Source organism: Leptidea sinapis, chromosome 46, assembly GCF_905404315.1.
Source record: "Leptidea sinapis chromosome 46, ilLepSina1.1, whole genome shotgun sequence".
NCBI lineage: Eukaryota > Metazoa > Arthropoda > Insecta > Lepidoptera > Pieridae > Leptidea > Leptidea sinapis.
Genome location: NC_066310.1, coordinates 4312691 through 4326699, shown reverse-complemented (window position 1 = coordinate 4326699; position 14009 = coordinate 4312691). Strand labels below are relative to the sequence as shown.

The window sequence follows — 14009 nt, the reverse complement described above, 5'->3', positions numbered from 1 at the left end:
CACACAGAGCCGACAAAGCGCTCATTGGCTTACTTGTTAGTAGTCGGGTCCAACGTGTCCCAAAATAACAAGCTGTTACAAGGTTGTAGACAAGTTAATGACAACCCTAGGAAAAACAATAAACCATGTCTGCTAGTTTTTTGTTTATTCCAGGATATGTGCAAAATGATGTGAAATTTCAAGGAGACAAACGGCTTATGTGACGGAGTAACATGGGCTTTAGAACATAAATTAGAATTCAATTCCCCGCGATCTCTAATATGAGACTATAATATGGAATGCAGATCTATGTCAACAGTCAATCGAATCTGCATTTCAAAAGCTATGTCAAACTTATTTTACAAAAACACGCGCTCCAACTAGATACCAAAGGAGTAGTTGCAAAGTGGGGCAACTAAAAGTACACCCAAGTGGGCGTACAGTGAGCTAGTCTCCAACAATGTGTGACGTTGACGTGCCACATGTTGTTAAACTTTGCCTATAATTGTAACTAAAATGTGTGGGTATTAAAACTTTGTAAAAAGAATACTACTACAAAATAAGAAAGACAGTGGCATCACATATCAACACTAAGTATTCTGTATTTTATTAATTTCAATGTAAAATAACACGAAACGTATGTTAAAAAATTTGAAAGAAGCCATTGAGTGTCAGGATGCCACGCACAAAGCATCTTTACAAATAGTCAATACACACTACAGCATAAAGTTGCCGTAAAAAAAAGCTTTTGTTCTTTGGTTGTACGGCATCTAGTTGGAGCGCAGCGGAGACCAATCCTTAGTCTAAGGGTGTGATAAACATAAAATGTATCTCATTATAAAAAAAATATTATATACTTGTGTATGATTGCTTTTTTAGGCTGGGTTGCACCAACTAACTTTAGCAATAGGTAACAAACATGATGTGGTTTACCTGGATTTCAAAAAAGCATTCGAAACTGTCGACAATGACGCTGAGGAAATTAGCGGATGTAGGTTGCACACCAAAATTATTACAGCTCTGGGCTTCTTAGATGAGGGACAGATAGCAGTATGTAGACTATAATGGATATTAATCGGGGATGAAATGTTTAATTAAAGTTTGTAATTTAGTACTGTATAGAACGCTTATGATTTTTATAATAAGTTATAAACTTATAAGTGAAAAAGTGGCCTAAGAATGATGACTGTAAACTAAAATTTAAGATAAAGGCAGAGATTGAATGATAATTGATAGGCAGATAAGTGGAAGTGAATTGGATAAATCGATAAATTAACAAACGTGGAAATTCCTATTTCCGTCACCAACATACTAACATAGTTGATAGTACATAACTACATACATAGCAAGCTAAAAAAGCGTGTAAAAAAAGAGATCACCAAAATATTCCATAGATCTCCTGTTAGAATGCTAAAAGCAAAAAGTTAATAGGAATATCTTGGATTGGCAACCCGAACTTAATTAAGACTAGCTGACCCGGCAAACGTTGTTTTGCCATATTTATATTGTATTGATCTTTTGCTTGCTAGTTGATAAGAGATGGCGCTAGATGTATTCATTAGTAACAATCACACTTCTTTTATATTTTTTATAATTCACACTATAGTTTTATAAATTATAGCCTATTTATTATTCTGGTGTGTAAGCTGTATTATTGTAAAGTTTCATCAAAATCTATTCAGTAGATTTTGAGTTAAAAAAGTTCAAACATACATCCAGACATACAAACTTTCACATTTATAATATTAGTAGGATTTACATTACATGCTGAAATTGGCCGATACCTATCTTCTCGTATATAAAACATTGCCAATGTAATTGGTACTATGACATATTCTTTGCCGACGCTTTGAACAGTTGTGAAAGTGTTAATATTTGAAACGTATTAAACATAGTTTGAAAGTGAAATTATTTACATTGACATACTGTTTAGTATTGTGAAATATTATTGTTCTAGTGTGAAGTGACCTATTAACGGGTGGGCATTAAGCTAAATTTTTGAATGATGTAGTAAGTATATTATCTTATATCTTTAAACGACGCTCGAAAATGTTACAAAAGCGTTCACCTTCCTTAAAGGCCGGAAACACTCCTGTGATTCCTATGGCTATGTTGCAAGAGAATTTGGACGGCAGTGATTACTTAACACCAGGTGACCCGTATGATCGTTTTTCCTCCTTTGCCATAAAAAAAGGCGTAGGCTTCAGGTCATAAGCCCAATGGCCTATTTATAAAATTTTACACGGTCATTTTCATTCAGTCATTATACCGGAGTGTGAGTGCCTGAGCGTTTACCAGTGGGAAGCTCCTTTGCACAGGAAGCCGGGTAGATGATGGGTACCACAACGGCGCCTATTTCTGCCGTGATGTGTAAACTGTGTTTCGGTCTGTAGGGTGCCGTAGCTAGCGAAATTACTGAGCAAATGAGACTTAACATCTTATGTCTCAAGGTGACGAGCGCAATTATTGTAGTGCCGCTCAGAATTTTTGGGTTTTTCAAGAATCCTGAGCGGCACTTCATTGCAATGGGTAGGGTAAATCTTACTGCTCTATACAGCGTGTATTTTTTACATGACTGAACGAGTTCGAGCTGTCGACTAGAGTCCTATTAAGAAAGGTTCGTTAAATAATAGCATGACCTAAACTAAGGCGAAAGTCGTGTGGTAAGTCTAGTTCGACATAATTATGACTTTGATGCAATAAAAAGACATATAAATATTAAGTTTTACCGAAGAAGTGACATTTATTTGTAAATTAATTTCACAGGTGGGCAGTGGGAGCACATTTTGGCCAGCATTGGTCAACACCGCGTGGGCTGCCAGCCCAGAACAGTTGCTGTGTGGGATGTGGTTTCGATCTCACTTTTACTCTTCAATGAGATTGTATACCATTCATGAATTTGCAGGTTGCTTTGAGTTGACTTGTGCAATACATAATTAACCCTACAGTGGTCGCGCATAAGATCATACCATTAGAAGACGAGCAGATGACAGGTGTCATTTTCTTACAACGATTTATATTAATATTATCAGTATTTAGGTTGGATTTATTTATTGAATATAACAAAAGCTTAATTACTTACAGTATAGAAGAAAAATGTAAGAACAAAATCTTTTTCTTAACAAATTAGGCATAATTTATTTTATTTCGAATAGGAACACGAGCTATTGCAGTTGCAGAGCTAGTTGGGATAGCACAATATGGTTGTTTTACCGGATACCCACTAGTGGCCGTTTTCAATAACGTAACTCTAGTTACGGTTACATTGCTGTCACCGTTTAATGACAAGATCTTATCTATCCATAGTTAAGTCCAATATAGTTATAGTCCAATGCTTTATGTCGATAGGTTATTGAAATGTAAGTAAGCGTAAGAGGATAGATTCGTCTACCTCTAGTAAGTTAAACTAAGGATAGATTGGTTATTGAAAACGGCCGTATATCAGGGGTCGGCAACGCTGTGACCGTAAACTTTTTTATGCGCCCTCTTTAGTCTTAGAAAATGCTGCAAAACGAATGAAATAGTGGGTAACATATGTGTCGACTTGAATTGTTATCTTGTGTTTATAAGATTTGCAAAAGAAAATCAGTAACCATTTAACAAGTTAGCTGCTTTAGTTACTGATGGTGCGCCTGTAATTTTAGGCAATTAAAATAGCCTCGTTGCTCTATAGCAAATGATGCGTTTCCTCAATTCGTTTGCTACCACTGCACCATCCACCAGGAGGCGTCGTGTGCTAAAATTCTTCGTTTTCAACACGCTATGAAGATTGTTTTAAAGATAATTTAGTCACTCTATTAAGGCTGCAGCAATGCAATACCGTTTGGCAGCATTTGCAAGCTGAAGATGCTGAGTATGATGTGAGTTGATAATGCACACGGGTGTTCGATGGTTGAGCAGAGGTTGTACGCTTACTCAGTTTTTTAATCGAAATTAAAGTGTACTTAGCAACGAGAAAGGATGACTATCGACTGTTACCTACGTGATCATTTGTGGCTTGCGGATTTGGTATTTCTAATTAATGTGACTATAAAACTAAACGAACCTGGAAATGCAAGGAATATTCATGTTGCAAAAATAGTTGAATCAGTGAACACGTTTAAAGCCAAACCCACTCTGAAAATTCAACTTCACATTCTTAAATTTTAAGAAATTTGAATGATCGATCACATGTATGTGTGTGAAAAAGAAACTGATGCCTCTTCGTTTGCCCCACATTTGAGGTTGACGAAGATGATGTTTCGATAAAGATTATAAATTACTTTGGCATGGAAAATAACGGCGAATTAGAGCTGGAAATAATAAGGGTCGATAACATATGGAATTGTGTCGATGAAAATAAATAGCCCATTTTATGAGCATTATCACTATACACGTTTATTAATAATGCGTTAACATACGCAAGCGAATCCATATTTTCGACAACGAAGCTCTTGAAATCAAAATAAAGAAGCTGAATGACAGATGTAAATATGGATCATTGTATGAGGACAGGAACTTGAACTAATTATGTGCCAGGTTTCATCAAGTTGTGGGAAGAAATCCAAGGCAAAGGACCACATAAATAATTTAAGAGACCAATATTTGCGTCAACCATACATGCACCCTTCTGTAGTAAATTATTTCAGAATGAGCCCTTAGGCTTGATAAGGTTTCCGGCCCCTGCACTAGATGGCGCTGTGTACGTGTACAAATTGAAACAACAACTCGCTATTAAAGTTTTTTCCGTATTTGTCAGGCAGAGATATAATGTCCTCATCATTACTCCAAAAAATTCATTAACTTGAAAGGTAAATTATTTTTGTAAAGGGAGAGTGGTTCTCCTTGTATTAATCAATTAAATATCATTTTCTCTCACTTTCATTTGTTATAAGTTATAATAATTCAATGTAATTTTGTAATATTATGTCATACTAATATTTTCTGTCTGTTTAGGGCAATTGCGTTCTCGAAGGTGGCAGGGCAATGAATATGAATGATGACCAATTATTAAAAAATAATAATTAGTTTTTAAGAAACTAAATTTAATATAATTGTCATCACTTGATTTGATAGAATCCAAGTTTTGTTTTAAAGTGATTTCCGTAAGTCCTATTTAAGTTATAATATTGACAGTTGACACACTTTGACACAAATTACCTTGCCCCAAACTAGGCATAGCCTGTACTATGGGTCCAAGACAACGATAGATATATTTAATACAATATACTTACATAAACATACATAAATACATATAAACATCCATGACTCGGAAACAAACATCCATATTCATCATATAAATGTTTGCAGCTAGCTCGCAGTAGGCAGGTTCACTAACCACTGGGCTATAGGGGTCGTCACAGTATGAATTAATGATTTTAAAAGAACCAAAATTGTAATTATCAACTTACGCATATGTAATAACTTCCACATTAGAACAGCGAGTTAATAAGTGAGCATTGTATTTAGTCTGGCCATAATTACTGTTAAAATTAAAAATAAACAAAATATTACATTTGAATTTGGAATCTGTCATTTTTATACGATTGTTCATTGAGTTTTGTCATTTTGGCGCCAATACATTGTACAATATTTTGCGATATAAAAATGGATTGGGGTCTTAAAGAGAACAGAATCGCTCTGATTGCATTACACAAAGTAGGTATGGAGCCAAATGCAATTTTTAAAACTCTCCATACGCTTGGTATTAGTAAAACGTGTGTGTACCGGGCTATTAGACCTCCTCTGTTTGTGAAAAAAAAAATCTGGCCGTCCACGTAGTGTACGTACGAAAAAGGTGGTCAAAACAGTAAGGGAAAGAATTCGAAGATATCCTATCCGAAAGAAAAATATTTCTATCTCTCTTCTATCTCGAGGGATGAAGATAGCTCCTAGACCCATGTCGCGCATTTTAAAAGATGAATTAGGACTTGCAGCCTATTCGAGACGTACTGGTCATTTCAAAATTTCAAAATTGAGATTGACAATTAAGCTTATTTTAACCAATACTAACACAAAGTGAGAAATCGCGAGAGTAAGACGTAACTTGTCACGCACACTAGAGTAAATAACTCGGCCTGTCTATCTAGACGTATAAATTATCTATGGACTGACATAATAATAGATTTCGGTAAAGAACCGACTTAGTTCGTTTTTTATCAAGTTGTTCTTACAAAGGTACTATTTTTAGGCTGTAATGAACAATTTCGTGACCGACGCAACACTGTCGATAGCATGAATCGACGACAAGTACCTATGAGAATGGAAATCGTGGAGTCGTGATCTCGTGTTCGCATATTTTTATGGCGAATGAATGGAGTCGACAAATTAATATCATTGTTAGTTTTAAATTACCTTTATTCTATCTTTTTAAAGACGAAAACGTGATAACATTAAAAGTAATAGGGATGTAAAATTAGATGTTTATAAGTTCTAAACATGATCTTTAAAAGAAATAATCAAAAGTTATAAAAACTTTATCAGGACTAAGTTAATATTTTTTTGGACTCAAATCTTACTTAAAGTATAAAACGAGCAATTCTTTTAATAATTAGGAATTCGTGATAAAATGTCTCTTTCTTTTAGTTATTATAAGTTGCCATAAGATTTACTGGACTCCTGTTGAAATGGTTAACCGACAAATTTTTGTTTAATGTTAAGGATTTTTTAAATATTAAGTAAACTTTTTGGATGCTAATTTAAATTAGCCGAATAGAAGACACTATAATAAATTTAAGATGTATAATGTATACTGTTTTCGACGCAATAAAGAAATTTCATTTTATTTCATTACGTAAAACTCAGGTAGATGAGTGTGATAAAACGCAAACTTGACTATTGCCTGTCTTAGCTTAAGCTCATTTTACATATTATATTGTAATAGAAATGATCTGTAAATCTTGATATAAAAGAGTGGCAATGAGTTTCTTGCTACTTCTTCTCATTAGCTCAACCCTTTACGAAGTAGCGGTAGATTCAATTAAGAAAAATATTTTATTTTTTTTTGACATTCATAAGTGTCATTTCCGTGACCTACGTGAATAAACTGATTTTGATTTGATTTGATAAAAACAAAATCAAAGATTATGCTAAGCTTACACTCAGCTAAGTTTTACATAAGTAAAGACTTAGTACGCGTTATAGATCTTAAGGCTTAGAGTAACTAAGAACACACTTAGTTTATTGACGACCTGTATAGCCAAGTGGTTAGCGATCGTACCTACTAAGCTAGAGGTCCCGGGTTCGAATCCCGGTAGGTGTAAGCATTTATATGATGAATATGGATGTTTGTTTCCGAGTCATGGATGTTGAAATGTATTTTTGTATGTTTATATGAATTTATGTATGTTTAAGTAAGTATATTGTATTAAATATATCGTTGTCTTGTAACCCATAACACAGTCTATATATGCTTAACTTAGGGCAAGATAATTTGTGTTAAAAGTGTGTCAATATTATTATTATTGGCGGTTTGTGTATTAACCCTTTATTGCCTATGATACTCTACTTAATAGCTTCAATACATGTTTTTATAATTAATAATAACATAATATTTAGACGTAATTCCAGAAAAACGTTCCAAACCACTATCATATCGAAATTGAGTTAAGAACACAAAACTGGTCACGTGATTCATATTAACAGACTGACAAAAAATGGCAGCCCTACTGACACTCTAACTGACATCATGACTTAGTAGCCCAACCGACATGTATATACACTAATATTTATTAAACTTTAAACACAAATTCTATTAAATATGATGTTTGTGGCTTGGAACGTTTTTCTGGAACTACGTCCATTTCTATTTACATAGTAAGTACAAAATATTTGTCTCATTCAAAATTATTGTAAAGCCTTCTATGAGCGTGACTTATCTTCATTTTGTTTTAGCAATAAAAATAGTTTAACCTATAAATTCAAGGTCACTTTAGTTCACATCCTGTAAGATAATTTCTGGTAAGTTAAGTATATGCTAACTTCGGTGTAGATAAATATTTACCAAACAGTACAAAAAGGCGACCATTTTATTTACTATTAATGACTACTAGCTAATAAAATGTTTATACCTAGATATGTATGTTTTGTGCACCAATAATGCAAGACAAGTTTTATATTTGAAATAAATTTTGTTTACCCAAACTTCACGAGAATTTTATCAATTACATCGCGGCTGTAATGTTCCAAAGAATAATCCCACAGACAACACTGGCACATTACAATATTATATTCAGCGCACGAACATTTGAAAAAAGAACGAATCTGGTATATGACATTAAAACTTTTTAAATTGACACGGTCTGTCAGACTCAAGTCGCGGCACGCACTACTCTCGCGGGGGCCGGTTGTACACTGCTGCCCGCCTGCAATTGTTGACGGCCAGTCTTGCGTCGAAAGGCCAAAGAATAATATAAAAACTTTTGAATGAAATTAATAATATTTAGAATAAAATATAAAAGAAATGGAAAGGAAATACGAGTACTAGCGTGCTTTATATAATATAAGACGTATTATAACACACTTTATATGACTAAGTTTGAATAACATTTTATAATTCATTTTTAAGTCACTTGATTGCTTAAATATTATTATATTTTAATTATTACGAAAATTAATCAAAATAAATAAATGCATCATATTTCACTTCGTCAGTATTTTTAATTGTGAGTAGTGCTTAAGCAGGTAATTTTTTTTAAAACCCTTGTGTATCTGACTATTTTAGGTATGTAAAATACATATAGAATAACTTATTAGTAATAAATGTTTAATTGTAAAGTAGAACAATGCGTTCAGAATGTTATTAGGGCCGCCAAGTACTGCAGCGCGTCAGGGATGTTGGCTGAGGCGCGCGTATATTTTTTTTTACGACAGAGGTGTAACCGGCGCACATCCCTGTTGTGTAGGGTCCGGGCTATAGTATTCTGAGGGCATTATTGCGCAGGTTCGATTGTCAGTAAATGAACCGCTGCTGTACAATACATGTGCTGACAAGTGGGTCCTATCCTAGGTTAGGAAGGCTTAGATTTTAAGATATCTTATACAAACACTAGGTTTTAAGTTACTTTGTAACATTATGATCATTTGTTGGTCGAAATAAAGAATTTATTATTATTATCACTGCAGCGGCCAGCAAAAGAGGCATCGATTCCCGAGGCACACATAAACAAACGGCTATTGCTGTCTTTTTAAATTAAGTTGGCGTTGAAGTATTTTCATCACACTCATTGCTTTCACCTGAACTCATTTTGTCAAATAGAATTTTAAAAATTAAGGATTATTATGTTATAAAAGTTTCACTTTAATAAACGAGGCAACGAGCTAATATTAATTTTTAAAAGAAATTTTGGGATTGTAGTTGCACATGGTTGATTAACCGAAAACCTTCTAGATGTTGCTGTGTACGTTAACAAATCGAAAAAGGAACGTGATATTTAAGTCCTCTTCGTATTTGTTAGGCAAAGAAAATACTCAGTCACCTATTAGGTCACTATTTTTGTAGAGGAGACCTATTTATTACCTGTGGTTCAAATTTCTCATTGAATTTGAATATAATATAATTTTAATATAATATATTTATCTTCAGTCTTGAAAGTTTAGATTTAACTGTTTCATGTTTGTATTTTGTAGTTATTAATGACACAGTAGAATGATTTGTCTGTCAGTGGCCTGTGCGGTCTGCCGACTTTCGCTCGACAGTAAGTATAAACATTTTGAAAAAAGAACACAAGATAGTATATTACGCATTCTCACCCGCGGAATAATTGTCACAATTGCGGGTGGCAATGTCCTGCTTATCTCAGGTGCGTATACGATTTTTTTACCACCTAGATGAAAAAGCTCGCTTTTAGTCCCTGGTACGAGGGACATAAGTCGTCTTGTCGGGAGAGTGTCGGCCACTTTTCTCCCTCGTACAAGGGTTTTAAACGAGCTTTTCATCGAGGTGGTAAAAAAACATTTTTAATTACATATTGTAGGGCCCGCAGTAGCAGCAATACACAGATACAAAAATGCTATTTAGGTAACTTGTCATTTCTTATTTCTTTATCGTCATATTAAAGGCCTGCTTAAATATCCTGAGTTTTATAAATATATTTTTGACCTATATAAGGCAATAATTTCAGCCAAAAGCTTTAAAAACGGCTTGAAAAAAATTCCAACTTCCATTCCATGGGGACTTTTGCGCAACATGATTTACCATTTTTGGTTTATTCAAATTCAAATTCAAAATAGGATGTGAAATCACTTATTGAAAGTCAAACAAACTACCACCCATTCCAAAATGAATGCCTCAGGCCTGAGAAGAATGGGCGCAACAAACTCGGCGGGCTTTTTTTTTCAACAAAAATATGTTTTACAATTAAAGTAACATTTACAAAGTAAACGAATCAAGTATATATTTGTGTACAGAAAACATTATCTGATGAAGTGTAATTGATATACAAGACCAGAAATGGCGTTCACGTGTGGTCACAAGATAGTTTAGCGACTACCAACCAAAACAAGAGACTGAAAGAAGGACCATTGAACCGATCTGGTCATGAAGCCGAAAGGAGTCTACGGACCTCCTTAATGGAACCATGTATGCTAGCTATGTCTGAGATTGTTAAAACTGGCACTTGACTTTTTTATAGATTATATTATAATTAGATTATAACAACAATAATGTCATTAGTTAAAATTATATCTAGTTAGGTTGTTGCATATTCGTATAATATATTCAAATGTTTACCTATATGCGTGGACTAAATAATCCTTTATCAATTGCCGTATTATGTAACTGAAACAGCAAATCATTGTGATATTTTGCACTATTCACAAGCTTATTCATAAATCACTAGTTCCTCGCCCCGCGCTACACATTTCCCGCCTTCCCCAAAAGAGGATGTAAAAACTACGTAATAAGAGGAGGGATTGCGTAAGTAAAAATTGAAATTAAGTTTAGTATGAAACGTGCAGTGATTTAACATAAGTTTGAAATACTAGTAATTACAGTAGGGCGATTCTCGACGAAGTATAATACGGGTAAGTTTGAATGCGAACAGTTGTTTATAACGTAGTGGATTTCGACTATCTCCGTTTTTTACAAGATTATAGCTGTCATCTGTCAATCTATCAATGACTGCACCTTTCATACAATCGAGTGAATCGCTTATTTCTTAAAGAGTTTCGCTAGGCTGGCCTTCCCTAGGATTTTCTATTAAATACGCTTTCCCCTTTTTATTTAGTTTTGTATCATATTATAAATAATGACATGCAAGTTTAGAGATGTTTTTAATAATAGTTTTTAAAAAGTAGTGTTCTAAGTTTTCTTATCTAATTATGTGTATTCGTTTTGCTCAGTGTCGTTTATGGATAAATTAACTATTTTGAAGTTATACTTCTTTAGGCGCGTTATGAAAATAAAATGAGAGTGAAATTGTAAGATGCGCGCGCATCACTGTAACTCAAATTTGGGTGAAGTTGATTCTTTCAAAGGGTTCAAGCCCATACAGACGTATTCGTTATTAAATAATTAATAGTTAAAGCTATCTTTGCAAGATTTTAACAATATTGTTCTTTCTACAAACGTAGAATAAATAATTTTAAGGATTTTTGCTTTACACACACTTTTTTTTATTTCTTGTGCTAATGCATCTTTATTTTAACTAAATATATTCAGTTTATATTACAGTTGAACCAGGTTAAGTGAGAATTCAAGATCTCACTTAGTTTACTGGCAGACCAGCATAATATATTTTAAAATAACTAAATTGACTAAGATACTCTACTTAATAGCTTCAATACATGCATTTTATAAATTATTATAACATATTTCTATAATCAAAATCATTATATCGTGGTACTACAATTTTTTTTTATGGAATAGGAGGATAAACGAGCGTACGGGTCACCTGTTGTTAAGTGATCACCGCCGCGGCCGCCCACAATCTCTTGCAATACCAGAGGATTCACAGGAGCGTTGCCGGCCTTTAAGGAAGGTGTACGCACTTTTTTTGAAGGTACCCATGTCGTATCGCCCCGGAAACACCGCACAAGGAAGCTCATTCCAATGCTTTGTAGTACGTGGAAGAAAGCTCTTTGAAAACCGCACTGTGGAGGACCGCCACACATCCAGATGGTGGGGATGATATCCTAACTTGTGGCGTGTCGTGCGAAGGTGGAATAGTAGATCTAAATTTTGTAGTAGTATATATTAAATGAACAATATATAGGTATATATATCATAGACGTGTATATATACATAATACATACACATATAACATTACACAGTTCTGGTCCCAACCCAATGTCAGTTAAAATTTATAATTAGTTACCAGAAAACTTAAAAGCCAAAACGAATATTAAAAAATTCATAAGCTTTTTGAAAAAGTTACTTTTGGCAAAAAGTTACTATTCTATTAATAAATACTTAGAGGAAAAAAATATTTGAATGTCTGCCCCTCTGTCGTTCATTGCTATGCCTTACGAGGTGCATGTGATACATTAGTACTTCAATTTTGTTTAGTAACTAACTCGCATGTAACGCAATTTAATTTAAATAAATATCTACATACGTCACAATCGTTAATCAGCTGGTTGTTTTATATTCTGTAATACATAATATAATGTATCATTAGCTGTAAGTAGGTTTTCCTTTAATAAATAAATAAAATAAAAATAAATAATGGGTTTTAACTTTTAAGTCAAACTCAAAATGAACGGTTTAATTCTTCTAATTATTGTAAAGCCTTATATTATGTCCTATGTGCATGTTTTATCAACATTTTATACTAGTAAATAATTAAATGAAAAAATGTTGACTCAACACTTACAAGGCCACTTTAGTTCACATCCTGTAAGATAATTTCTGGTAAGTTAAGTAGGTACTATGCGGGTCAACTTCGTTGTTAGATAAATGTTTATTAAAGCCGTACAAAAAGACGTCCATTAAATCTACTATTAATTAGTAATTACTACTAAGTTATAAAATGTTTATACCTAGATATGAATGTTTTGTGACCAATAATGTAAGACAAGTTTTTATATTTTAAATATATTTTTGTTTACCCCAACTTCACAAGAACATTATGAATTATATCGCGGCTGTAATGTTCCAAAGAATAATCCCACAGACAACACTGGCACATTACAATATTATATTCAGCGCACGTACATTTGAAAAAAGAACGAATCTGGCTTAGAACATTATAACTTTTTAAATTGTCACGGTCTGTCAGACTCAAGTCACGACACGCACTACTCTCACGGGGACCGGTTGTACACTGGCCCGTGGCCGCCCGCCTGCAATTGTTTACGGCCAGTCTTGCGTCGAAAGGCCAAAGAATAATATAAAAACTTTTGAATGTTTTATAATGAAAAAAGGAAATACTAGCCTGCTATTAAGTAATATCGGACGTATAATAACACCATTTAAATCGCTAAGTTTGAATAACATTTTTAGAAATTCATTATTTATATTTTAAAATTCATAAATAATAACTTATGAATGATATACCTAAATATTTATTTTATATATATTGACAATCGCTTTAGGATGTTTATACAATTTCTATTAGCTTGATTGATTGAGTGTTACTGTGGCTACCTACTGTGGAACGAAAACTCTAAACGTAAAACGAAGTTCGCACGCACAAAGGCTGCTAACACTACAATATTTTGATAACTTTGCCCTGAACAGGACCATAAAAAAATATAAATACAAAAACGACTTGAGATTCTCTAGTAGTCAATCTCTACTAAAATTCTTGAGTGTTTTTAATATGAATACTTATAAGAAAATGAAATAGTATAGTGTGAAAAATATTAAAAACATTCTGAAGTAAGACTACAGACTAGAAAGATTTTTATGTAGAGAGTTACTTTAAAGGTAATTTAAAGTGTGATTATAATTAAAAAAAAAACTAAGTGCACTTTGTTTCGTTACAGAAAATACTAAAATAGCAAAATAGTGATTTCGCAAGTGGCAACCATAGGGACAATAAAATGTTTTGACTACAAAGAAATACCTGATAAATCTTAAACGTTAAAGGGTTCCGATTTTCAGATTTATC

General features: G+C 33.5%; 1 protein-coding gene across 3 annotated transcripts in view; it reads right to left on the bottom strand.

The window, feature by feature from the left end:
* Positions 1 to 13207, bottom strand: part of LOC126977925 (hillarin) — an 88080-nt gene extending 74873 nt beyond the window's left edge. Inside the window, exon 1 of one of the 3 annotated variants that reach the window (XM_050826617.1) lies at positions 12937 to 13207. The gene's annotated coding sequence lies outside the window, so the exon portion shown is untranslated. Of the gene's footprint in view, positions 1 to 8095; positions 8298 to 12936 lie in introns of those variants that run through there. The other 2 variants (XM_050826615.1, XM_050826616.1) reach the window with 2 other exon arrangements.
* Positions 13208 to 14009: the final 802 nt, after the last annotated feature.